General features: G+C 38.7%; 1 protein-coding gene and 1 long non-coding RNA gene across 3 annotated transcripts in view; one reads left to right on the top strand and one right to left on the bottom strand.

The window, feature by feature from the left end:
- Positions 1 to 730, bottom strand: part of LOC135222276 (uncharacterized) — a 35491-nt gene extending 34761 nt beyond the window's left edge. Inside the window, exon 1 of the long non-coding RNA XR_010316258.1 lies at positions 630 to 730. This is a non-coding gene — a long non-coding RNA (uncharacterized LOC135222276). The remainder of the gene's footprint in view (positions 1 to 629) is intronic.
- LOC135222016 (SLAIN motif-containing protein 2-like) overlaps positions 1 to 27689 on the top strand; it is a 198619-nt gene that overhangs the window by 152493 nt on the left and 18437 nt on the right. The gene's annotated exons all lie outside the window — the stretch shown is intronic.

Raw genomic sequence — 27689 nt, 5'->3', positions numbered from 1 at the left:
TGACACTGCAGTTCTTAAGAAAGGGAAAACTGAAAAATATACCTTGAAATGTGGCAATGCTTTTGCCAATTACCACAACAAAAAGTACTTTTTCCAATGTTTCTTTAGTCTACTTACAGATATAAAATATGTGAATCTCAGTACTGCTGCTTTTATCTACAGACTTTACTCCGTAAAATGAACTTAGAGTGAAAATGGTACTATGTCAACACTTTACTTAGGTATTACTTGCTAAGCATGCTAAGAAAAGAATAGTATAAGGGCTTTAAATCTAGCTCCCATGAGAGCAACAAGGACGTACCTGCGTGCGTCACGTCTTTTCCTTTAGTAGAAATATACCATTTGGCATATTCTGCTTTTCCATGAATTAAGCTCAGCTGAGTCTGTGATTTGTCTCATGTACGAACATACTTCTATTTCTACTGAAGCACAAATGTAACTCCTGATCAAAACTCTCTGGGCATTGTACTACTTTCACCAAGGTTTGTCAATGAAACCCTTTCAGCCATACTGCACACAATCATTGTATACAATGCCATATAACAAGTCAAGCAAAAGGTGCATTGTAGAATCAATTCACACACTTGCTTATACATTCAAGTACATCCAGAAAAAAGTGTCTAACTAACCTGTGGAGCTTGAAGTCTTGAAGTTCTAGGAACTTGTCGAACATCAGATTGAGATGCCAAGGGGGAATCATGAGATCTAGCAGGGAAGCTCCCGACTACTACTAGGGGTGTATGTTCTAATAACGTGGATCGCTACCACAAAACCTCTATTTAATCCACCTGGAAGCCGTGAACCACTCCTACCTGTATAAACATGTAATCTTGATATCACCCAAGTACTTTATATTTATATATTAGAAAACTAAGTTACTGCTATACATGAATTCTTTTTTGGTGCAATCAGGTTTGAAAGCTGTATATAAAAAACAAGAGACTCTATAATCATAAAACACTGTTCAAGAAACACAATAACTATTATGTGTAATGAACTGAGAAAGATTTTGCCTATAAAAAATCAATTTTATCCAATAAATGTGGTTATTTGGAAATCTAATGGTCATGTGTCTAAAATACATGATGAAAATTAACATAGATTTTAATAAGATATTTATTTATACTGTATTCATGAGCTGATATTTGTGAATGGTTGAAATAATGAAGGACATCAAAATATTATTTTACTTTCAATGTAGATTTAGGTTCTCTGCACTTAAGAACTGGATCATTTGCCCCTTTCATCACATTGTACCCAGAGATAAAAAATATACAGCACCAATTCAAGAATCAGACAAATATGACATTTTTATAATAGAATAAGGTTTTATATATATACTTACCAAGTAATTACATAGCTATTAGTTTCTACTTGACGGCAGCTCGAAACAATAAATTTTGAAAATCATGGTAGTGCTCTTTTGCTTTGGGTGTAGGTAACTAGCCCCGCCCACTTTCGGGAAAGAATAGGTATACCAAAGCTGGAGTTTTGCCCAAGACAGGTGAACAAATTTACTAATTCTCTCTCTCTCTCATTTGTAGTTAGCGGTAGACAATTGCAAATTGATCTAATTTTCCCTTTACTATCTAGAACTGTAAATGTGCCATTCTAAAACATACACATAGCTAAGAGTTGCATTAGTCCAAACAAAAAGCACTGTTTGTTCATGAAAAGGAATTTCATAATGAAGAGAAAGTGACAGAAAAAAGAATTTCTTAAAAACAAGGTTGAGAAGACTTCTGAAAATAGATCATCAGAAGGGGAAAGCGAAAGAAAAAGTATGAATGTATTCTTCTCACACTCCTATCTTTTTACCAACCATTTACTTCTTTTTTTAAGGGTGATGTATTAAGGCAAATTTTATATAAAATTAAGTAACTTTAATTTCATCTAAAAGTTAGCTTAATACTTAGGGAGTATGATTAGGGTCATATTTAGTGTTCAAACTCTAGAAGCAAGAATTTATTAGCATTTTTAGAGACCGTGCCTAACTTACGCAAAAATTCCCCATTGCACCAGGGGATCTGAAACCTAACCTCGCATAAGTTCAAGGTATTACCGTATCTAGTTAACTATCATACATCTACTGAGAACTGCATTACAATTACTGACTTGGTCAAAATTTTGTAATTCTCAATGGAAGACTTCCATAAGTAAAAATAAAGTGAATTTTCATTTATCCTTAATGAACTGGAACAGGTCTTAAGAGAATGTATCGCTAAATCTGAGTTGCAGGTTATAGCTACAGTTTTCTATGTTGTACAGGCTGCAAAATGTTTTGGATAGGTGAAAGCAATGTCTGAAACTCACAAAAGAAAACAGGAAATATCTTTCAGAAGTCCAATTCCAAGAACACAACATAGGGAAACTGACAAGGGCAAGTTCAATAGGTGCACTTCTACTACTAATGAGTTCACGGTGGAGGAATCCTCTGAAGAAGGGCAATTTCCTAAGTAATGTGTGTGATGTGGAAGAAGCACCTAGAGGAGGATGCTCACCAAGCACAGAGAGGCACAGAAGCAGGTGCTCCAGGAAGAGTAATGAGCCAGAGCATTGATTTACCCTTTCACTGTGCCGAACCTGTGTCCTTATATTAAAAGGTTTTGTCCATGACATGCAACTTGCCTCAAGTTATAATTCTTTTGGTTCTAATTAGGCAATTCGTAATAGGCATTACATTTTCGCCATCACTGTAAGGAGATTTTATTTACATTCTAGAAACAAATGACAACATTTGATTTCCAACTTACAGGATAACCTTCAGAACAAGATGTAAACCTTAAGTAAACATCAAAATGACATGTGAGAATGAGCTTTTCTCTTGGCATAAATACAGATGCTTTTATTTGGAAATGGTAGTGATATCTGTGGACAGAACTATCATATAGTTCTGATAGTGACAGTATAATGAATATAGGAATGATTATATCATAGATATGTACAATCCTGCCTGAAGTAATTCTTTAAGACTTCAGGTTCTAGCGAAGATGGTCATAACTCAAAGAAATGACAGAGGAGGAAGAGGAGTTGCCAAGCACATGCAGTGGCATAAGTAGCCAAAGAAATAGTAATAAAATTCATGTGGAAGGTCACTGCATGCTAAAATCTTGGTAAAAAGAAAACATATGACTGAACTTGTTTTTCTTATCAATGGTTCAAACTGAATGGGAGGGTAGAAGGTGGTGTGCCTTGAACCATGCTTAGGATTCGGATTCTCATTCCCTCAGGGATGGCAAGATATTTTTACCCCTAAACTTTTAAAACAAAAAGTCAGGCTACCCAGTTTTAAAGCAAAGGTTTGTCCACTGTATAAACAAAGTACCAATTATATATGTATCAAAGACTCAAACTCTGCATACAACTTATTTAGCCTTGCAATGAAAGTAAACCCAACAAAATACTGTAGGAAATAATGATTGAAATCTCACCATTACAAACTTGAAGATTGTGCTGTGAGTTGTAGGGACTATCTGGAGGCGTAGAGAGATCAGAGCCCTCCCTTGAAGGAGTGTTCTGCGCAGTATAGCGTCGATGGGGGTTGGAGACTGCGAGCAGGTCGACGAGGGGCTACCACCAGGATGAGGAGCTGCTAAGAGATCTTCTTGAGAGCTAGTTACTGAACCACCTGAGCCCCCGGAGGGGAACATATGGTATACCAGTGTTAGTTGAACGCATACCTGTATATGGTAGAAAAGTAATTGGTAAATTACAATAATATATGACTAAAAATATCAACATTACTCAAATGTTATATACATAAAAAAAAGACCCTGATCCATAATTAGTGATTAAGCTTAAAAGCTTATAAATTACTGTACAAATCATAAAACTAAATTTTTTTATCATTCTAATAATATATCCATAAATGATATATTTATGTACAAGGTTTGATAACATGAGAGAAAAGAAAATTTAAAAAAGGAGACAATGGCTCAGTGAAAAAGTACTCTTAGACATGGATTTCCAGAAACAAAAAAGGTCAATACACAGACTGGTAAACATGAATACAAATCGATCAGTAAAAAAGGGAATTTTTGAGAATCGCTGTAGACTGATATAATGTTTGGAAAATACTTATTCTTATATTTAAGATAAAATTTCTCTTTGGTGAGCATCAATATTATGCTCAATCATTGTGAAGGAATTGGGCAGGAAAGAGGTTCCAATACTTTTATAGCCCATAAATTCACAAATTGCAACTTTTAGACGAGCCAAGATCAATGAAGCAGTTGGCTCATGAGTTAGTTGTGATCTTGACTTCAAGGAAGCATGTACTGCCTCTCTCTCACATGATGTCTCTATAAATTTGCTCAAAAATATACCCAGGGGTTGCTGTTGGTTTTACTTCTTATCTTTTACTATAGTAAGTCAGTTATAATTGTAATTTTGCAAAGAAAAGTGCAAATAAATATCAGAAAAGACATTTAATCCAAAAATTACAGCATCTTCAATCTCAGTAAATTATGTATTCACACATGAAATTTTGATAATTACCCAATAATTAAATAGCTATAGTACTTAGAAACTATACCTATTTAATTACTGAGTAAGATGCATATACAAAAATGTATACTGTATTCAGAATTTGTACTGATTTTAGTTCTTATCTGTTTTGATAATGTATAGCTGTAATTATAACTTCACAAAATAAAACAAAATAATTTATTAGAGAAAATACATATGACTTGGTAAAGTTTGTGACTCTTTTGTAACAGAGGCCCCACAAGGGTTTGTAAATAGTCCTTTTCAACTTCTTGTAGAAGTTGGGAAATTTTTTTTAGAATACTTTTGCTTAATCCTTTCGCATTTTCATGTCCCTTCCTCTTTCCATTGATGTGCTTTTTCTTAAATTGGCCGACCTCTAAGCTTCCTGATCCCAGGGTGGTACTGCATATTGACATTTTAGCCTGGCTCTTAAGGGCTAATAATGTTACTCAGGTCCTAGATCCTTTGACGGGCTCCAAGTTGTCAAAGGCCGAATCAGGGTTTCGTAAATAAGTCGAGAAATCCCAACTGAACACACAAACATATCTACTTTTGTATGTCTAAACAAATTTCTTTCTGTCTTCAGAATCTATTTAGATGAATGGGTATTGAAAGTGACCTCTGGTTCTTTCTAGTTGGGAAATATTAGCAGATGCCAGCTCACTTTATATAAAGCTTCAGCTAGCCATAACTTGAAATGGTGTTCAATTTAATCAAATGATTGATTATCTTAGCCTGCAATTGCATCTCTCAATAATTGATCATAAATAAAATAATCGATAAACAAAATTTATTAGTACTATGATGATGAGCATTCGTCCAAAACTGCAACAGTAAATTTATATCATAAATGTTACTATGGTAACTAGCTACTGTAAAAAAAAAATCCCAATTTATTGTTGAAGTTACATATGGTTCTAAATTCAATGAATCACTAAATTTATTACAAGATTAATAAGGTAATTATTTGTTGAAACTATTTGATAATGGTTAACTTCAAAATTTACATTCATATTTCATAATCACTGCTTTCTGCTATTTAATGAGTTCCTACCCATAGATCATATTCAAGGTTCTTATTCGAAGATCCATGATCAGAAAAGAAGCACTTCCACCTGTGAACCAAGCTAGTCTAAAATAACTGGTGAGCTATAAAATAGACCAAATGTCTATTGCTCTCATTTGCATAACAAACCAAAACCTATTACCATAAAGTGATCTAACCAGACCAGTATGCCAAATGAGGCGGGAAAATTTTGAAGGAAAGAGCTAGGTGGGCAGATACATAAAAGAGCAGATGATATGTAAAAGGCAGAAATGTAACTAGTGATGATGAGATACTACAAAAACCTCCAATGCTGTCAGTGATGTGCAATGCAAGGAACACTGGACGTTGTAATCCCCACAGGTTGAACATAAAAAAATTGCTAGAGTTTATAATATGAAAATTCAACTACTGGTCTAGATAACAGCAAGTGCCTCATATTACTACGTAAACTGCAGATCTTGCAGTCTTTTACCATATTACTTACAGTAGAACCAAATGCTAAAAAGATTAGAAAATGTGAATGCCCCACTTTCTAAACCAGTTACCAAACCTTCCTGAATCTGATGAGGATAGCAACAACTTCTATTAACATAATAGGGGAACTAATAGCTACAAAACAGATAGCAGTCTGCATAGTGGACTATGTTACTTTCTAGGGTAACCATTCATTCCACTAGTAAATAATATGAATAACAAAAGATCTCAGAATACTCTCTAGTGGAGTGCCAGAACACAGGCTCTAACAACTGAGTTATGAAGTTTATTGATGTGCGCCCTTGGGTAAGTCAAAGATAGCACAATTTGTACAAGTTTGGCTATCTAGCTGTTATCGAGGTTATAACTACTATGAGCTACAAGGGCATCACAAGCACTTCCATTATAGCTTTTAAAAGCACCTTGATTTACAAGCACAGTGCTGTATAAGGGTTTCTACACCTTTTTAAGTATAATGACAAGAACCATCTAGATCTTCAACTGTCAAAAGTTATCTAAATATTTTTCTGGACTCTTTAAACACATTTTTGAGTGCTATATTCATTTTCCATAAGAATGGGAGTTATCTTTAATTTCATCCTTATTCGTGGCTGACCATTCACATTTATTTAATTCCCAACTGGGAAAATAGTTTTAAAATGTAGTTTATTGAATAGTGACACAGGGTATATGCTGTTTAACTGAGATGTCACTGCAATCAAACATTGGTCAGAGGTGCCAACAAACTCACAGACTCTGGCCTCATGACAAACAAGTTATAACTAGTTCCAAACAGACCCTTAGAAAAATATGCATGGTTAGATAAAACTTGCCACAAGTCCAAAAAAAAAAAAATTTTAAAAGTGAACAATAACTGGTCAAAGCTTACAAGAAAAATCACACAAAACTGCAGAACAAATAAAATGATAAATGCAATAAGCAAGGATAATCAACAATTTCATCACAACGCCACTAAATGTTACCCAGCCTAACAGGTAGAAAAGAATACAATGATCTAGGAAATGTAAAACAGCAAATAGAACTAGTTAGAAACACAAGAAAAAATTATATGGAACTACTACACTAGAACTAATGAGAAGTACACAAAATCTAGTGAAAAGACATCACATGCCAGCTCCCAATATTACACAACTTCAAACTTAGCAAACTTACATTAATGGCAAGAACATGCACCAAGAAAACATGAAAATGGGTAGACAAAATAATGAAGATATAACACAGGCACTGCCAAAAAACTACAAAACTGCATTCCTAGGGAGAAAAACCTGACTTTTTCTATAATCCAATGCAAGTTGAATATCTGTATTGCAGATTGCAGACTGATACTGAAGTAGTGATGAGTAGCAATGTAAACTAAAGGCATCTTTCCAGCATCAACTACCAAACTATGATTGGGAAGATAAAAAAAAAAGCTCCAATTGCAAAAAAAATACGAGCCCAATTTTGATCAATCTTATATTTTGAGACAGTTAATATAACCTACAAATATGTTACATATCAATATGACACCTTTTTGGGAAATCATAGCTTGAATGAATTTCAAGTACATAAGTTACCCATTTAAAAGGCTTGAGATATGTGACATGTTTTCAATTGAACATTCCTTTACAAATTTGGATTTGGATGTACAATTCTAAGAGGCAAAACACTTGAACTAATGGAAGACTCGAAATCTTGCATGTAACATCTCATTAACTGAAAACATCCACTTTACAAATACCCAAAGATAATAAATTGCCATAGGACTAAAGATATACACCAGTGACAAGAGTAAAATATGGCAACTAAAGAAAAAAAGAATGACAAATTTTTCAATTGTATTTTTCATAGCTAACAGGCCTGAGGTCTTTAATAGGCACCAGCAGGGAACTGGTTAAAACAATAGAGAAAAATTGCAATTTGACACCTATCAAAAATTCTTATCAACCTTACCCGGGAAAAATGTTTTTAAGTTCAATAATCATATTTCAAAATTTCAATAATTTCAGAATAGAACCTTTACTTTTACATGGCCTTTTATGCAAGTCTGGAATTTTTGAGATGCACAGAGAGAGATGGAGAGAGTAGGAGGAGGAGGAGGAAGCAGAGAGAGAGAGGGGGAGGAGGAGAAGGAGGAGAGGCGAGAGAGAGAGAGAGAGAGAGAGAGATGAGAAGAGAGAGAGAGAGAGTGTGTGTGTGTGCCATGCAATTGGTATATTCAGGCTCACTGGCAACGAAGCAGGAATGAAGAATAACAACTGTTGTAAAAACAGTGGGTTTGTAATGAAAAACTTAATTCAAAAATTGTGTTTATTTCACCATGAAACCAATGACCTTTACCTAGTCTGAAGAACTAGGTGAGAGGATCCTAAAGTTGATGATATCCCCAAAATACTAAAGTTAAGTATATCTTAGTTTTACCAGACCACTGAGCTGATTAACAGTTCTCCTATGGCTGGCCCGAAGGATTAGATATTTTGACGTGGCTAGGTACCAATTGGTCACCTAGCAACGGGACCTACAGCTTATTGTGGAATCTGAACCACAATATATCGAGAAATTAATCTCTATCACCAGAAATAATTTCCTCTTATTCCGCGTTGGCCGAGCCAGGAATCGAACTCTGGACCACTGGATTGGCAGCCGAGCGCGAAAACCACTTGTCCAGTGGGGAACTCCCCCAAAATACAGCCAAGGTTAGCTGGATCAGAAGTCAATTTCTGGAGTAAAATAAATCAAAGTACTCCAAATTTCTATCAACTTTCGAGGTGTCACTGACTGGAGAGAAACCTTAGTACTACACCAGGTCACTTACAGTTAGTCCCCTCTTATCGGCAGGGGTTCCATCCTCAGCAGGGTGCTGATCAGCGAAAACCACCATTAACCGAAACTCGGCAATTTATGAATTTATGGTGCCGATGGCCCCAAGTTTCTGTTAATGGAGCTGATAACCACTTAATGGTGCCTCTATTAGGTGTGTTATGGCACTATAACTTTATCATCACCACCTTGTAGCACAGATAACCGAAACTTGGCCTGTTATGGCACCATAAATCGCAGATTTTAAGGTGCTAGATAAGCCCATAAAACCGATCGCCATTAACCGAGTCTGCCGATAACCAGGGACTGCTTGTACAGACTTTTTATAAAAAAATATACACATGTCCGTCTATCACGGTGTAACATGCAAAATTTCAGAAAATTATATAAGCAGGACAGAAAGGAAGATGAAATATAAACGTGATGATGCTGAACTTCAACCTCTCATGAACTCCATCGCTGTCGTGAAAAAATGTGTGCACCATTTTCTCTTGACTTGAATCTGCCACAGTCTGGAATCTGAAGTAAAGAAGAAGTAAGCAGGAGGCATGGGCAAATGGCTCTGTCTCATATGTAATGCATTTATGTCTGTTTAAGAGTCTGCTTTTGACAGAGTTGTGGGAACCTCTTTCTCAGTTTACTTTGTTATGTATTTTGTATTGGAACTGTTACTTTGACTAATGATTGTGTGGTTCTTGAATTTGGAAAATGCCTAAATGGCTATCGCAACTGGCATACCCTGCCAAGCGGCTTGTACTGCCCTTCCTAAGAGCAATGTACGTAAGACATGTTTTGTTGCACTCTCTCGTGTTTACAGTCAGACCAACTCACCATGCATTGTAACTTGTGTAATCAGTTTAATATTTCATCATGTTGCACTAATTGCGTACATTAACTAAGCAGTGCTAAAATGAGTATTGTTCCCCCAACTTGTGTTCTATCTCTCTGTGATTTTTTTTTATCATTTGGTGATTGTTGAAACCAAACCAGTTACTGATCCCTTGAGGATCACGTGGTTGTTAATTGAGATCTAGTATGTATAGAGATTAAGTGTTAATGAATCCTATTTTAGAGTAACTGTAATAGTCAAGATATTTATACATATCTATCTATCTTTGTAATTAAATAGTGTTAAATTCTGCCACAATCTTCATTTGCCCTTCGAGTATGAAGTGACCTCTGAGCTATAGGCTAGGCCATCTTGCCAACAACATCAAGCGAACTAGTTAATAACCCGTTGCAAGGTTTATATCGCAACAACCTCCCTATGATTTTTTAAATCCTGACCTTCAAATACCAAGGATTAATAGGAATACTACCTTGAATAATCAAAGGGATATGTAATTTGAATAAAAGCAATTCTCAAAAGACATTAAGTAAAATTACTTTATCATCAATGTTTGTTCTGAACAAGAGGGCTGGTAATGCCTTATCTAATCTTCCCTCAGCTTCACCTGGGAGTACTGTGCATTCTGATACGGTTTCATAAGCCTGTGAGATTACCATTCTTACCCAAATGCACATGGCATCTTTTAATGCTCTTTCTTACATGAATCAACTAACAAGAGCAAACAAGAACCCCACTCCTAAAATTATGCCCTTCTAAGACACCCTCTTAAGGCTCTCCCTGGACAAAGAGGCGCTTCGTCATTCACTGGTTGTGATATTGAAGCTATTAAAAATACAGTTTCCAAAGTAAGCTCCTTCAGTTAAGCTTACTACTTAGTGCTAATAAGGTGGACCTATCAGATTACTTCAATCCCAAATAAATATATGTAGGTCAAATAGATGAGTGCCCAAGACTTGTGTGAGGCATCTTTAAACGATATTCTGGCAAGAAGGTGGGATGACAGAAAACTGAAAAGTTGGGGAAGTTCTGCCACAATCTGAGATCATCCAGGATCTCCTGAGCATGAATGACTGGTAGGATGTCTGAAGAACTAAGGTAGACCAGCCATAACAACCTAATCCAGCAATGAAAGTGGGGCACTAATTTCTCAACGGTGGCCTGATGTCCAATAAATTTCTGCTGTCATTTGTCAGGAGGAGCTTTTCTGTGTGCAAACCCCTGTAGCAGATTCTAAAGCTTCTTGACTGTCTCCTGTAGGATAAAGTAAGGCAGCATGCAGGTTGAGTCATCCATATTATATTGCATTAATGGTTAGATACAGGTCTGATTTGTCTTGAGTGATTACTAGACCCAGATGAAGACAAAGCCTTAGTAATCCCAGTCATAAGTGAGTTTCAAGAGCCAGAGGAGTGGGTCAGTGCAGGTTATATCCCATATTTCTCCATTCGTGGCAATGGGTAGAGGCAGGGGTGAGTCTCAAACAAAAGGCAATGCAAGAGATGGAAGAGCATCTAGAGCTGATCTTCTGGAGCCAGGGGAAAGACTACATGTGAACCAACAAAGTCAGTTAAAAAAGGGGGCCCCAAATCACTTCACACAGTTGACATATTTCCATTTCTTGAAGGTACCTTGTGAATTCTGGATATCCTTCCTTTCATTCATGATCTGTTATAATCCTCTAAAGTACTCCATTGTTTTCTTTTTCATATAAATAGCAGTTTATAATTCACACTTCTCTTGAAAACGGTAAGTTATTATCAGACATGAAGATACTGTATGTGAGCAAAAATCAAATCAAATTTATATATTAACAAATTCTAGCTAACTCTTTCTTTCTTTCCTTTATGGAATAACAATATCAAATCACATAATTCATAACTTTGGATTGTTTCTTCACATATCCTACAATATTTTTATTTATTCATTTTTTTGGGGGGAGAGGTGAAGAAGTTTTTTTCTAATAATTAACATGATGCCAAAGTTTATCATATTAAGTAAAAATGCCCTTCAATGAAAAGAAACTGACCAAAAACTGAAATTGTTTTTCATCCTCACCACCCCCCTTTGGGTACCTTATATTTTCACGTATAAGACAACCTTTACATCCCAAAATTCACCCTCAAACACTAGGGGTTATCCTATACTATCATTATAAAAATCAAACCCTGAATTCTGAGTGATGTCTTTAGGTAGGCTAGCCTACGCCTAGGTGCGATAACCATGGACATAAAAAGATTCTCAAACATACATGAAAAGATTCACATTATGATATAAACTGATAATAAAGATAGTAAAACCAATATTAAGCTATATATTATGAGCACATTTGAGAGATAATTCAATATCAATGAAATCAGCTTTGATGTAAGCGAGCACAGCTGAGAAAATGAAAACATCGAGATATGGTTGAGCTCACAGAAACACCTATCTTTTGGTAACCTTTCAGAAATTTTAATGGTAGTGTAATTACGGTAGTAGATAATAACATTTAAGATAACATGCTGTTTATTTCTCATTAAAAATTCATTAACACTTTGGTGAAATAACAAAATTTTGGATTACATACTACAGCTGTTTAGAACAATTCAATCGTGTGAACAATAATGATGTACGATAATTATCATACATTAGACTAACCTCTATTCCTTCATCTCTTAATCCCATCTTCTAGTTAAATAAATAAAAATACGAGAATGATTGTATCACTGGCAATGCTATATTTGTTAGGTAAACACTACGCACAAAGACCACAAAGAAATGAACAAAAACAGCTGTTTTGCTATGAAGTGAATCGGATAACAACAGGTGTTTTGCTTGCATTTCAACCATCATATAGTAGTAAATAATTATTATATTTATGTTACAAATGACATTACGTAGGTAGAAAAGAACAGATATATTTTTTACATTACATTATTGTATATCCTTATTTGCTATGGAGAAAAGATTGGCAAGGACATATACTGCTAAATTTACGCTGCAAAATGTAGCTGATGCTGACAAAACAATATTCAAGCTTCTAATGATTATAAATTATCATGCCTCAGCAATATGGATGAAACTCCTGTAAACTTTGTTGTGCCATCGAACTTGACCGTAAATTAAATTGGAGAGAAAACTATTTCAATTAAAAACAAAACTGGGCATGGAAGAACACATTTAACCCTCTTACGCTGACTGGACGTATTTTACGTCGACATTTTTTGTCTCCCGTGTGCCGACTGGACGTATTTTACGTCGACTTACAAAAGTTTTTTTTTAAAAACTTCGCAGAAAATACTTATAGGCCTACCAGCCTAAAACTTTTGAATCACGCGCCTTGGGGGATGCGGGAGTTCACGATCAAGGTGTTGTTTTGTTTTACAATCGTTACGCAGGCGCGAATTTCTTTCTTGCCGCACTAAAAAGTATCAGTGACACATCTCAGAAATTATTTCGTCACTGACATAATTTTTGTACCATTGTAAATTAGCCATTACATGAGTAAATTATATATGAAAATGTGCGCATTTTTATGTAGAAAACATCAATAAAATACTCATGATTGTAGCTTTTATCAGTTTTGAGATATTTTCATATAAATAACGATAATTGCCAAAATTTCAACCTTCGGTCAACTTTGACTCTACCGAAATGGTCGAAAAACGCAATTGTAAGTTAAAACTCTTATATTTTAGTAATATTCAATCATTTACCTTAATTTTGCAACTAATTGGAAGTCTCTAGCACAATATTTCGATTTATGGTGAATTTATGAAAAAACTTTTTCCTTACGTCCGCGCGGTAACTCTTCCGAAAAAATCATACATGCGATTGTGGTAATGTTTGCACCATTTTAAAATTAGCAGTATATAAAGTTTTATATATGGAATGTGCACAATTTCATGCACAATAAAACTAAAAACAACCCATGGTTGTAGCTTTTATCAGTTTTGAGATATTTTCATATAAATAACGATAATTGCCAAAATTTCAACCTTCGGTCAACTTTGACTACCGAAATGGTCGAAAAACACAATTGTAAGCTAAAACGCTTATATTCTAGTAATATTCAAGCATCTACCTTCATTTTGCAACAAATTGGAAGTCTCTAGCACAACATTTCGATTTATGGTGAATTTATGAAAAAAAATAACATTTTCTTTATGTCCACGCGGTAACTCTTCCGAAAAAATCATACTAGCGATTGTGGTAATGTTTGCACCATTTTAAATTAGCCGTTACATAAAGTTTTATATATGAAAATGTGTGCAATTTTCATGTAGAATACAACAAGAATAATGGAAGGTTGTAGCTTTTCTCATTTTGAAATATTTGCATATAAATCACGATAAATAGAAAAAAAACCAGACGTTTGGTCAACTTTGACTCTACCGAAATGGTCGAAAAACGCAATTGTAAGCTAAAACTTCTTACAGTCTAGTAATATTCAGTCATTTATCTTCATCTTGAAACAAATTCGAAGTCTCTAGCAAAATATTTAGATTATGGTGAATTTTTAAAAAAATCTTTCCTTCCCTCCGCGCGCGATTCTCCGCCACAAATCTCCGAAATGCGTACGTACCATTCTTGGAATATTTGCTCCGTTTTATATTAGGCATTTCATAGAGTTTTATATATGAAAATGTGCGCAATTTCATGTAGAATAAAACGAAAAATATTTGAAGGTTGTAGCTTTTCTTATTTTCGAAATAATTGCATATCAAAATATATATATATAAAAAATTCGACATTCGGTCAACTTTAACTCGTCAGATATGGTAAAAAAATGCAATTGTAAGCTAATACTCTTACAGTATAGTAATATTCAATCATTTGTCTTCATTTTGAAAGAAATTGGAAGTCTCTAGGACAATATTTAGATTTATGGTGAATTTTTGAAAAAAATATTTGTTTACGTCCGCTCGTTGCGAATTCATGCATTATTTTGTGATAATATTTCTCTGTGTTGCTTTTATCGTTTACAATGGTGTTACTATACCAAATGATTGCAATTTAGTGTAAATTACAACGAAAAAAAAAGTAACTTGTTTACCTTTAACCGTTTTGTGCACAGCATGATTTGAATACAATTATATATGAAATTTCGTTTTTGCGCTATCATATATCGCATTATTTATATATGATAATGATAATTTTTCTCATTTCTGATGGTTGCATACTAAACTTCAGCCAATGACAAAAAAAGGAGCCAAAAATGAACTCTTAATCTTGAAAACTAAGGGCGCTGTGATTTTTGAAAAAAATATTTTTTCCGCTTCCGTGCTCACTCTGAAACACCTCCGGCACACGGGAGACAATTTTTTTTTTACCGCTTCGGCGTAAGAGGGTTAACTGTTGTTATAATGTGTACGACAGATGGGACACAACTTTCCTGCCATGGTTATCTTCAAACTGAAACTGATACCTAAAAAAAAAAAATTCCTGAATGGTATGATTGCCCATGTTCACAAAAATATAAATAAGACAATGGTAAAATGGCACATCATTGCTAGGTTTGTATATAAAATTTATTATTGGATACATTGTAGTAAAGCATAACTTTTTTAAGATCCATGGAAAAGATTGCATATTCATTATGCTTCATGATACTTTATATGTGAATGTTATATATGCTGATTTTACATCTTGTGTATGATGCAAATCTCTTAAAAATTAGCTGCAAAACTAGATCTTCAAAAGTCACACGATACATGAGTATATACGGTAACCAAAAGCTAGCCTATACATAGATGGTTTTCTAATTTAGTAGTCGTCCAATTACAGATTATGAGATAAATTCACGAAAATTTGCCATAATTTTCTTTTTACCTTGTCTTATCTAAAGGTCATCTTATACGCAGAAATATACGGTAAATACAGATTTGGCAATACGTAAGGAAAGATGTGTCACACCTGTCTTAATTGACATTTTTATATGCTATTTCTAGCATTTTAATGACAACATTCCATCAAAACTTTGATCAGGAATGTTTCTCATGTAAAGTCATCTTTTAAAGAATTACAAAGAAGTCTCCACATGCTAATTTGCATAGTGGTGAAAGCATGTCCGGCATCTACTGCTTCACCCTCCCTACACCCACTTCAGACCAAGTACGGTCAACTAACTACAGAGGCATGAGTAAATCATGTGGGTACCAATAAGGTGGCTACCATGAAAGCTGTTAGAGCCACAACCATGAGTGGATCCATGAGCACAACCATAGATTGCTGAAGTCCTAAAAGATGAAGTCACTAATATATAAAGAGAATACTTTCCCATGAGAGTAACTGTGAAGTTTGGCAGCTGGTACCAAGTAAACATGAATTATTATTTAGAAGATGAACTCTATTCATATAAAACAAGCCCAAAGGGGCCATCCATTGATTTGAAATTCAACCTTCCAAAGAGCCTGGAATTTCTAGGCAAATGATGAAAAGCATGATCCCCTGTCAGTGGGTACAGGTAGTTCCCAGTTATCGGCGGGGGTTCCGTTCCCCAGGGGGGGGGGGGGGGGGGTGGGGGGGGGGGGGGGGGGGGGGGAGGGGGGGGGGGGGGGGGGGGGGGGGGGGGGGGGGGGGGGGGGGGGGGGGGCGCGATAAGTGAAAACCGCCAATAAACTGGTTATTGGTGCCATAAGCCCCTTCATGGTGCCTCTGTTATTTTGTTGAGGTGTCATAACTCTGTCACTGGCACCTTGATAACCAGAACTCAGCCAGTTATGGCGCCATAAATAGCTGATTTTATGGCGCTAGACAAGCACCATAAGAGCAGATCGCCAATAACCAGGACTTCCTGTCATCAAAGTTATCACATGAGAATAAAAATGTCTTGTACAGGAGTGAGAAGTGAAGCTCTTCCCTGTCTCATAACAAAGCCAAGGAATCTGAGGCAGCAATGAGAACAAAAATCCCTTCAACTGACTTATCCTGGCATGTGGCATAAAAAAAAAAGGAGGCCAGAGCAGACAAAGATAGAGTTACTACTCCAAAAATCACCAAAGCCTCAGGAGTAGGTCTTTTGAGACTGATGTAGCAGGCTGTAATGCTCTTTGCTTATAAAAGGACCATTAGATCTGAGATCAGTTCTTACAAACATTGCCAATCAAACTGGCAGCACAACTGACTGCAGCCGGACTACACAATGTTAGAGGGTCTTTATTGTAGCTTGTCGTAAACCCCAAAGCACAACCTCTAAGCAAACTAAACGATTAACCTAGTATTATGTTAGCTATGTTACATACACCACCAATCACGCAATACAAATGAAAAATCAAGCAGAACTATGGCTTCTTAAGCACACCCAAGACATACAAAATTAGAATAATAAAAAACATAATAAAATTCATACTAAACAGACCAACTGGGCTAACGAAAATTGCATTTTTGCAGTGAGAAGACAGCATTTTCATACAAAACAAGCCTATACAGAAACTTACATGCAAACAGACCAAAAGTGGAAAAAAAAAGTAAAAAAACTTAAAGAAACATGAACGAATTTTAAAAGGTTAAAGGATAAAGTCATAGTTAAAAAATTTTCCTTTGAGTAAACTATAAGCTATGACAATACCAACAAAAACTTTAATTAACTGAGAGCAGACCTGTTGGACTAGAGTAAATGTGCCACCAGCTGTAAATCAAATGATTTTTCTGTTTTACTAAAGAATAACATATACTTGTGCAGATGCAAGAAGAGCTATGTTAAAATTAATGGGTCTAAAATGAAAACCTGATAAGTAAGGGGCATTCCCTTCTAAAACCACAAAATTGTACCTCTCCAGGCAGCAATATATATTCTCTTCCTCAATCATGTCTGTTGAATGCTATTTTCTTTGAAAGCCCATAAACAGTAAACATTAAAAGCCTGAACAGAAATGATATCAAAGCAATTACCAATGCAGAGCAGCAAAGATTTTTACCCGGTTTACGAAAAGAAACAAGAATGGTAACATTCCATATTTGGAGCATTAATATTTGCTGAAATATGTCGTATTACAGAACTAAACTCTTACTCATTACAAAACACCTAAACAGCATGAGGTAATTAAACACTAAATGACAAGTATATACTATATGACAAATTTTCTAAGACAATTTGTATTTTTCATAGCTACAAACTGAGGTCTTAACACTAGGATAATTTCAAGCCCACCTAGCTGGATCCGGTTAAAAAACAGATGAAAGCAAGGAATCTTGTGATATCTGGCAACGCATGCGTAGATTGGGTGAAAAGTGGTCAAGGGCCACTCAACTATGCCACTGCATCAGTCTTTCCCAACTCAGGATGTCTTAACACACAGTGGGGCGGCTAGAGGCGGGCAGTATAATGTTAAGACCTCAGGTTTGTAGCTATGAAACAATACAAATGTCTTAGAAAAGTTTGCATTTGTTCATATACGAACAAACCTTCGGTCTTAACAATAGGATAGATTCATACTTGGAGGGAGTACAAGATATCCTAAACTGCCTGGGGGCCTACCCACCAGTCCAGCTTCCAGAAGAAATGACTTCTGGAGAGGGACTGAAGCCCGTTGAGAAGCTAGATAAATTAATATCTAACTGCTTAGACCTGAGTGATGTACAATGATATATGGGAGAACCATTGTAAAGGGAACCAAAGAGAAACTTTGACTGTCCAATAGCAAACCAAACTACACCAGGGTTTGTACTACTCTAAACTCCTCCTTGCCAAGAGTGGGGCATATACTACTGAATAGAGGGTTTGATATTTGTATATTAAGCAACACACTATCAGTTTGACTTCCTTACTCACCTGTATCAGACCAGTCCAGCGAATGACGTGTCTATTCCTTAACCTGCCTGAAGGAAGAAGGATAGGTACAAGAGAAAGGAGACCAGCCAACTCACTCATTCTCTCATCCACACAATCATCTTAGGTAAGATACAAAAGTGCCCTGTTAAGGGCAACTATGAGTTACACAACCTATTGGGCAGCCACATAGGACCCAGGGAAAACATGTCCGCAGATCTGTGGGCACATCCTTAAGATAGAAAGAGGTAACGTGGACTAGCGTAACCAGGTACCAGCGCTCAGCACTATGTACAGCCAAGTTCTTTTTGAAAGCCAGAGAGGGACAAATACCCTTAAAATCATGCGCTCTAGCCTGCACAGACGTGGTGGTGGAATCATCAAGAGTCAAGTATGCCTGTCTGATGGCTTCCTGTATCCAAGATGAGATAGCATTCTTAGCCACCTCTTCCTTTGTATGGCCTGTGCTAACAAAAAGTCTGTGGCAGCCTGGTCTAAGTGCCGAGTCCTTTTAAGATAGCAACGCAGGGCCCGGAGGACAGTGCACAACAAAAGCTCTTGACATCACCAACCACAAAAATCATTCTGTGATGGAATGGAAAACAAAGTGAATCTGTCGTGTACAGAGGGATTTTGGGTCTTGGCCACGAATTCCGGGACAAATTCGAAAGACATCGACCCCTAACCCCTGGTGTGCTTCACCTCATACCTCAAACCTTGGAGCCCTCCTACCCTCTTGGAAGATACCAAGGCCAGAAGGGAAAACTGTCTTGAGCATCAAGTTCCTGTCAGATGAGTGATGCAAGGGCTCATATGGACTCTTAGTGAAGCTCTTGAGAAATCAGGAAACATTCCACGTTGGAGGCTTGAGCTCTCTAGGAGAACTCGACTGCTCAAACCCCTTAACTAGCAAGGGAAAGTTTCCAGGAAGAGAGATATCGATACCTTTAAGGCGTAGCACCAAACTCAGGCCCGCCCTGTAGCCTCTAATGCAGAAATGGACAACAATGTTCTCGTCTCTGAGGAAGGTTAAGAAGTCTGCTATTTGCTGAATAGAGGTTGGGAGTGGAGAAAAACCCCGTTTACAACACCAATCACAGCAGATCGCCCTTTTTTCCCTTGGTAGACGTGGAGGTAGACTTCTGAGACTGCTGGACATATGCCCTGCTGTTCTCTGAGAAAAGCCTCTGGCTCAAAGGAGATACTTGATAGCCTCCAACCGTGAAGAGACAGGGATTCTACTGACCAGTAGAACTTTCCGCATGGGGCTGACACAGGAGATGTCGCAAATGGGGAATCTCCCTCGGAAACTCTGACAACAACGACAGCAGATCTGGGAACCATTCCGCGCGAGGCCACAGAGGGGCTACCAAAGTCATCCAGAGACCCTGTGAACTCATTAGCCTGTTCAGGACGGATCAAACAAAACGCAGAGAAGGCATACACCTCCAGGTTGTCCCAGGGATGTTGGAATGTGTCCTCTGCCAATGCTAAAGGATCTGGGACCACTGACTAATCTCCAGCTTCCTGTTGAAGCGAGTTGCAAAAAAGTCCAGCATGGGTCTCCCCCAAACCTGGAAAAGCTTGTCTGCTACCACCTGATGAAGGGACCACTCTGTGCCTAGGATCTGATCCCGACGATTGAGTTTTGTCTGCAACCACATTCCATTTGCCTTGGATATACCTGGCTGAGAGCTCTACCAAATTGCTGACCGCCCACTGGTGAACCTTGAACGTGTCAGGGTCCGTGAAGTTGACGAGAAAACCAGGTTTCCCTCTTTGTTCACATAGGCTACCACCATGGTGTTGTCCGACCTGAGAACAACAGAATGACCCTCTACCTTCTCCCGAAACTCCTTCAGACCCAGGAAGGCCTTCAACTCCAAGATGTTGATACTTACGTTGCTGTTTCTCCTCCAAACTCCAAACGCCTCCGAAGCAATGAGGCCGCCCTAAATGAGGCCAGCCCCCCCTAAATGAGGCCCCAACCTGCGAGGGAGGCATCTGAGAACAGAGGGAAGTCCGGTGGAAGAGAATGCAGAGGGACACCCTTTGAAATATTTTCGGTCGTCCAACCACCACGAAGGGTCTTCTCTCACTCCAGAGACAAGAGGAACCATTAACAGGGGTGAGACCCCGCCAGAAACCAGAATTCTCCCAGTCTCCATTGCAAAGAGGGATCAGCTTCTCCAGGGATGACAACACTCCCAGATGAACCTGCCACTGATGAGCTGACTGATGTGGTTCCGACAGGAAGTGTCGCTGTCCACCACTCACAACGTTTTTTTTCTACAATCTCTGATCCGACGGGAAAACTTTTTGCCACTGTCGTATTGATGACCATGCCCAGGTAGAGAATCCTTTGACTGGATATGAGGTTTGACTTTTCCTGGTTGACTACGATGCCCAGTTCCAGACAGAACCAAAGTAGACGATCCCTGTCCTGCAGCAGCTTTTCCCTGAAAACTGCCAAGACCAACCAATCATCGAGGTACCTCAGCAAACGGATCCCCTGAGCATGGGCCCAACTTGACACGAAAGAGAAAACCCTTGTGAACACTTGAGAGACTGTTGTCAGCCCAAAGCACATGACTTCAAACTTGAAAACCTTGTCCCCAAGAGAGAAGCGAAGGAACTTCCTGGACGTTGGATGAACAGGGATTTGGAAGCATGCGTCCCTCAAGTCTATTGACAGCATGAAGTCGCCTTCCCTCACGACTGCCAACACCAAATGCGAGGTCTCCACCCTGAACCGTGTCTTCCTGATGAAGTGATTCAAAGTGCATAAGTCGATCACAGGTCTCCAACCTCCCGACGCCTTGGGCACCAAGATGTGACTGTAAAACCCCGGAGGCGGACGCACCACTTCCTCTATTGCATCCTTGTCCAGCATCTTCTGCACTTCCTCCCGAAGAGCCAAGAACTTCAGAGAATCTGGAGGATATGCCTTCCTGAGCTGCGACTTATCCGACAGAAGAGGAGAGAAGTCGAATGGCAGTAGGTACTCCACCCGAAGGACATCTACCACCCACTTCTCCACACCATAACTCTGCCACTTGGCCCAGGGATGTTAGAATGTGTCCTCTACCAATGCTAAAGGATCTGGGACCACTGACTGATCTCCAGCTTCCTGTTGAAGCGAGTTGCGAAAAGGTCCACCCATGGCGCAGGAGAGGGAGAGGCGCCTAACCTACCGACGGCCCGCTTTACCTCTGCCTCCTGGGCCCCTTCTTGGCTTAAAGGAACGAGAGTGAAAGGGGCGTTGATCCTCTGACCTAGGCTGAGTCGAACGGGAAGGCGCCCTCTTGCAGACTCTAATTCCTCGATTGGCCTACAGGCAATGATCTCCTTGACTGAATGCCCATGGAACCAGGGGGAGGAGGCCCGAGGAGCCGGGACGTCTCCGAGGATGAGACTCCGACTTAGACACGGCTTGGTGCACCAGTCTGTCTTTGGTGTCAGCCCGGTGCCGGTCTATCGCATTCTCGAGCTCTGTTTGAGGAAACAAAAACTGGGACACTCCAACAGATCTCCGTTCCTTAATGCCAGCAAGGGCTCCGTGTCAACTGATCTCTCCATCCTAGACAAAGCGGGGTCTCTTCTAATCAGAAGAAAGTTAGCCCATAAATTAACACCGAGGTGAGCCATATATGAAAATGCCTTGTCTCCGGACTGCAACAGACTGGCAAGCGAGGATATACTCACCAACCCTTCTGGGGACCTGTCAGAAGATAATTTGGCAATGACCACAGACCAGAAGTCTAGCCAAGAAACTGTCTGCAACGTGGAGGCTGCCGTAGATTCCAATGCCGAGGCATCTTGTGGAGACAAGGACGGAGCCACCGACCTCAACTGCTCCAAAGTCAATCCCAGCTTCAGGAGAATGACGTCTGGGTTAAGATGGTGCAACAACAAAAATGAAGAGTTCGTAGCATAGTACTTCCTATGTCTCATGAGAGGCGGGGGTAGTTAACCTTATGCAAGACCGACTGGATGTGCCTCAACAAAGGAAGCTGAAGAGATGATTTGGGATCCTGTGTAGCTCCCACCAAGGCTTCAAAGCAAGAAGGAGTGTAAGACGACCAAGCCCGAGTCCTACTTTCCAAATTGTTGAACCCATGAATGAGAGCAACAACTTCAGAAAAGGAAGACAAAAACTCTTGCGTGTCTCCCTCCTCCTGGTCCAGCAACAGAGACCGACGACAAGAAGGATGTGTAGGCTCCTCTAAAGTACCTTCCCCATTAAAATTAATGGAAGGATCAGCAGCCAAACTGCCCGAAACACCAACTAACCTGTCTGGGCTGGATCCACGCATCGGCTCCCGAGACGAACCCACTATAACATTAGGAACAACACTACGTACTCCTCCAACAGATGACTTATTAACATGTCCGTGAATGGTCACAGGCGTGGCAGACGTACGAATGTGAGTTGGAGAGAAATCCCAAACACTTGAGATCGAAGGAGAATCCCCGAGTCCAACTCTTGGAAGCACCAGTGAGAGGGGCAGGCAAACATTCCTGCTGCACCAACTCTGTGCTCACCACCTTCGACTTCTTGACAGGTGCCTTGAGATCCTTCCAGCGATGAATAGGCCTTGGAGAAGAAGAAGCACTTGCATCATGTGCACGGACGGGGGAGGTTGCAACGTGCCCACGATTTGATGCAGAGGATGAAGCAGCCACCGCAGATTGCACAAGGGAAGATACACTAACACTCTCCAAAACACCAACACTCGAGAACATGTCCGCATTGTTCCTCCCTTATAGGCGAAGAAAGAGCAAAGTCCTTAGCCTTCCAACGCTTGATACGCCGACGTGGCGTAGAGGGGGAAAAGGGAGAGGAAGACAGCACTAGCTTCTTATGCGATCTCTTCGCCTGGAATATAACTTCAGACTGATTTGCAAGAGAAGGCCCCGATGACATGGAAGGGAGATGTAGTGAACTGGGTGGCAGGGATGACGTCACGGCTGAGAGAGGCAGTGCAGAGGAAATGACTGGGAGTGACGTCATCGATGAGAGTGACGTCACCAGTGGGGATGATGTCACAGCTTCCCCTCGATGTGAAGGGGAATCAGACGCCACTGGCGGAGGAATACACAACGACAGATCTTGTGACGTCATCAACGGGGCTGACGCCACAGCTTCCCTCTGACTCAAAGAAGCGGCAGCAGTCACTGGCAGAGCAATACAAGATGGCTGACCTCGGCTACCCACGAAGACAAGGCCGGGAGGAGTGGGGATGGCCTGGCCAGCCTGAGGAGGAGGGTAGCGAGCCTCCAGTGCACTAGCAACCCCTCCAAAGACAGGCGGACCCCCTAGCCCGAGTGTCTTCCAAATCGCCGCCATCTTGGACGCCTCCGACTCCGGAATAAATGAGAATGATGAAAAAGCCTCCCCCTTCCTGGGAATCAAATTAACTCCCGAAGAAGGGGCGACATTACAAACATCAGTCTGGTGGGCTCCCAATACTTCCAGCGACGAATCAATGGAAGAAAAGGAAGGAGACACAGGAATAACGCTACTATGGGGGGTGAATACTGCACGAGACGAAGCATTGGGAAGAGGCGAAAAACCTTCCCATGAAGGAAAAGTCGAAACCCTCTGATGCTCTCTCTTGCTATAAAATGACTCCCACTGCTCTTTAGGCCGTGCCCGGCATTCCGTGCAAGGATTCGTTATAGAAAATTAGAACCACACCTGCTACACGTGATGTGGGGATCAGTCGCCGCCGAAGCTAAAGCTAAAAAATGAGGACAAGGAAAACCTGGAATTCCGGGCACACACGTTGATGAGGCCGAGAAGGAGAAGAAGAAGCCATAATATCAGCCAAACACACACAAACTAAACACAATCGAAACGGGCAAAGAACCGGGAGGAGGCCAAGAGAGCTTAAACACGACTCTAGCCCAGGCGGTTATTTTTATTATTAATAGGGGTTAGTTTTTCCAGACCTCTGAGTCTCAAGTAGACTCTTCTTGGGCTGGTTCTCAGGGATCAATCCTGAGAAGAAGAATAAAAAAATTAGACTATTTGAGAAACCTGTCTTATTAAAAAAATTTATGATGTTATTAATTGAAAAATCCCTGCTTTCAGCAAGAATACTTTTCATTTCTGAATTCCGTAGATAAATAGATCTTTGCTGGGTCCAATTTGGGCACTCAACAAGCAAATGCTGTACTGTCATGGGTGTTTGACATCTGTTACATTTCACTGGGTCAGCATGTGGTGTTGACATCAAGTGACCACGTGAGAATCTTGTGTGTCCTATAAGGAGCCTTGCTAGGATCACCTCTTTTGATCTTTCCTCCTGTGTGGATGTCCTCCATGCATATACTTAAGTTTTTATGTTTTTAAGTTTATTTGTTGTTGGCACCGAGGCCCATTCTCCTTTCCAATCCTGGTAAATCAATGGTTTAACAGATTTTACCCAGTCTGATACTGGGGCATGTGTAATTGTTGGAGGGATAGTGCAGGCTAATTTGGCAGCCGAGTCTGCATACTCATTTCCTTTTATTCCCACGTGTGCTGGGATCCAACATATTTCCATTGATATTCCTGATTGGAGGAGTTGATGAATTTTTATTTGAATTTCCTGTACTATTTGGTTTCCTGTTTTATACTGTCTTATTGCATCTATAGCGCTACGTGAGTCACTGAAAATAACAGAGATACTTGCTTTTGCCTCAGTTATCATATCTAGAGCCATCTGTATGGCTGTGACTTCAGCAGTAAATACTGATGATATTATGCAGATGCTCCTACTCCAACATTATTTTTGGAGCCGTCTGTATATACAATAAATTTGTCGCCTTTTCTTCTAATGTGCTCCAAAGCATGTTGGCGGTACATTTCTGTACTTGTCATTTGCTTTTTGAGTAGGTAAGACAGGGAGGTACATATCTTTACTCAATTTAAAATCCATCGGTCGGTTGCCAATTCCATTGGTGGGTGAAAAATTGGATCCATATTATGCAAGTTCATTATGTATCTAGCTCTTTTTGGGAAAGAGCTAGCACTATTAACTGCTGTTACTGGATTAGTTTTGGAAGCAGTCAGCTGCAGGAGACGATCCAGCTTGCATTGAAAGACCTCTTTGTATTGTTATCAAATTACGGTGATGTTTTAAGGGCAAAACACATGCCTCTACCAAAAGTGAGTTTGTTGGGGACGATCGGAATGCTCCTGTGCACAATCACATGCCTTCATGGTGCACTGCATCGAGGGATTTTAATGCAGAATCTGAAGCGGATGAATATATTGGACAGCAGTAATCTATTATGGATAAGACTGTTGCCTTATATATCATAATAAAATGTCTCGCTTTGCTCCCCAATTAGTGTGTGATAACTTTTTTAATATGGCAAGGGCTTTGATGCCCTTGGCTTTAATGTATTTGATGTGCTCTTTCCAATTAAAATGTTGATCAAATATTACTCCTAGATACTTGATTTTTGTACAAAATTGTATTTCAGTGCTATAAAGATGAAGTTTGATTGTTTGGTTCTCATCCATCTTTTGTCTTTGTAGTAAGAAGCAATTACTTTGTTTTATCAGTTGAAAAATTTAAATCCAACTGAATTTATCCAACTACATATATTTGAAATGGCATGTACTGAGAACTCTCTGAGCATGTCTTAAATTACTACTCGTATAGTAAATGACAAAAGTCATCAACATATCAACTGTTTTTTACACCACTTGGTAAACCTATAATAATGTCCATTGGTTGCTAAAGCAAAACAATGTACAGCTCAAGACACTACCTTGAGGGATTCCTTCAGTTTATAGGTTCGGTAAGGAATTTTTCTCTCTTACTTGAAAGTTCTGTTGTTAAGTTCTTAAATATTGGTAAGTGGCCTCTAGTCCCTTGGAGTGGAGTTTTTTGCATGATGTTATGTTTCCATGTTGTATCGTATGCTTTTTCTATATAAAAAAATATAGCTACTGTTAATTCTTTTGTTCAAAGCCTTTTTGATATGATCTTCTAAATGTGTTAAGGGATCTAAGGTTGATCTGCCAGCTATTGAACCAGATTGTGTTGGTATTAAAATGGATTCTTTGGTTATTACATACGTTAATCGTGCATTTACCATTTTTTCTAAGATTTTGCATAGGCAACTTGTTAGATATCGGTCTATAATTGGATGGATTACTTGCATCCTTTCCTGGTTTATTTATTGGAATAATTATGGCATGTTTCCATTTATCAGGAAAAGACACGTTTTAGCCAGATACTATTATAAAATTTTAATATGATTTAGCTATAGGAGCTAATTTTTCTATCATTTCAAATGATATTTTATCATATCCTGGTGCAGAGGGATGACAAGAGTTGATGGCATTATCTAGTTCATCCATGTTAAAAATATAGTTATATTGCCCAAGCGGTTAAAAAAAGGACTAACGTAGTGGTGTAGGTGAGTGGTGAGTGGCCCTTAACCACTCTTCAACTGATCTATGCATGCGTTGCCAGATATCACAAGATTCCTTGCTTTCATCTGTTTTTTTTTTTAACCGGATCCAGCTGGGCGCTAGAAATTATCCTATTGTTAAGACTGAAGGTTTATTCGCGAATGAACAAATATAAAGTATGTACAGGCTGAGTTTATTTGGAAGACAACAATACAGTAGCGGATAAGTTTCCAGCTAAAGGACACTGACCTCAGTGATAAAAATGACTTAAAAATTACTATCGCTATAATAAAAAAATAGAGGACGAATGATATCAACAGTTATTCCATCATCCATCAAAAGCTAAATGAAATATGAAAGACAAATACAATACAAATATTATTTCATTCAATGGTACACTGCATTTGTAGAGTAGTACTGTACTTCCATTTATTAAGTAACTGCTGCTGGTAACCAGCCATTTAATTCTGAAAGGCCTATGTTCTCAGTAATCAGAAAAGGGCAATTGTAAAATATTAAGAGGTCTAATTGCAAGAGTAGCAAATCAAATACAAAACTAAAAATAAACAAAAAAATAACCTGAACACTTCTGAATTTTAATAAAAACAGGACACCCCCAAAGAAGAGTACTGAATGTGTAAGGTAGGGTGGGTTTGAAATAAAAATAAAAAAAACTGAGAAGAGTACTAATGATCTCAGCTATGGTGAGTTTATTAATAAAAACACAACATCTAAATAGAATAATTATGTATGATAAAAAGGATTCATTAATATAAAAAAAGGATAACTGAGGAGTCATATACTATATAGTATAAGATACAGTGATTTCAAAACATCCATGCAA

Source organism: Macrobrachium nipponense, chromosome 3 (assembly GCF_015104395.2).
Source record: "Macrobrachium nipponense isolate FS-2020 chromosome 3, ASM1510439v2, whole genome shotgun sequence".
Lineage (NCBI taxonomy): Eukaryota > Metazoa > Arthropoda > Malacostraca > Decapoda > Palaemonidae > Macrobrachium > Macrobrachium nipponense.
The sequence above is the reverse complement of the archived record's forward strand: the minus strand, read 5'-3'. Positions and strand labels throughout refer to the sequence as shown.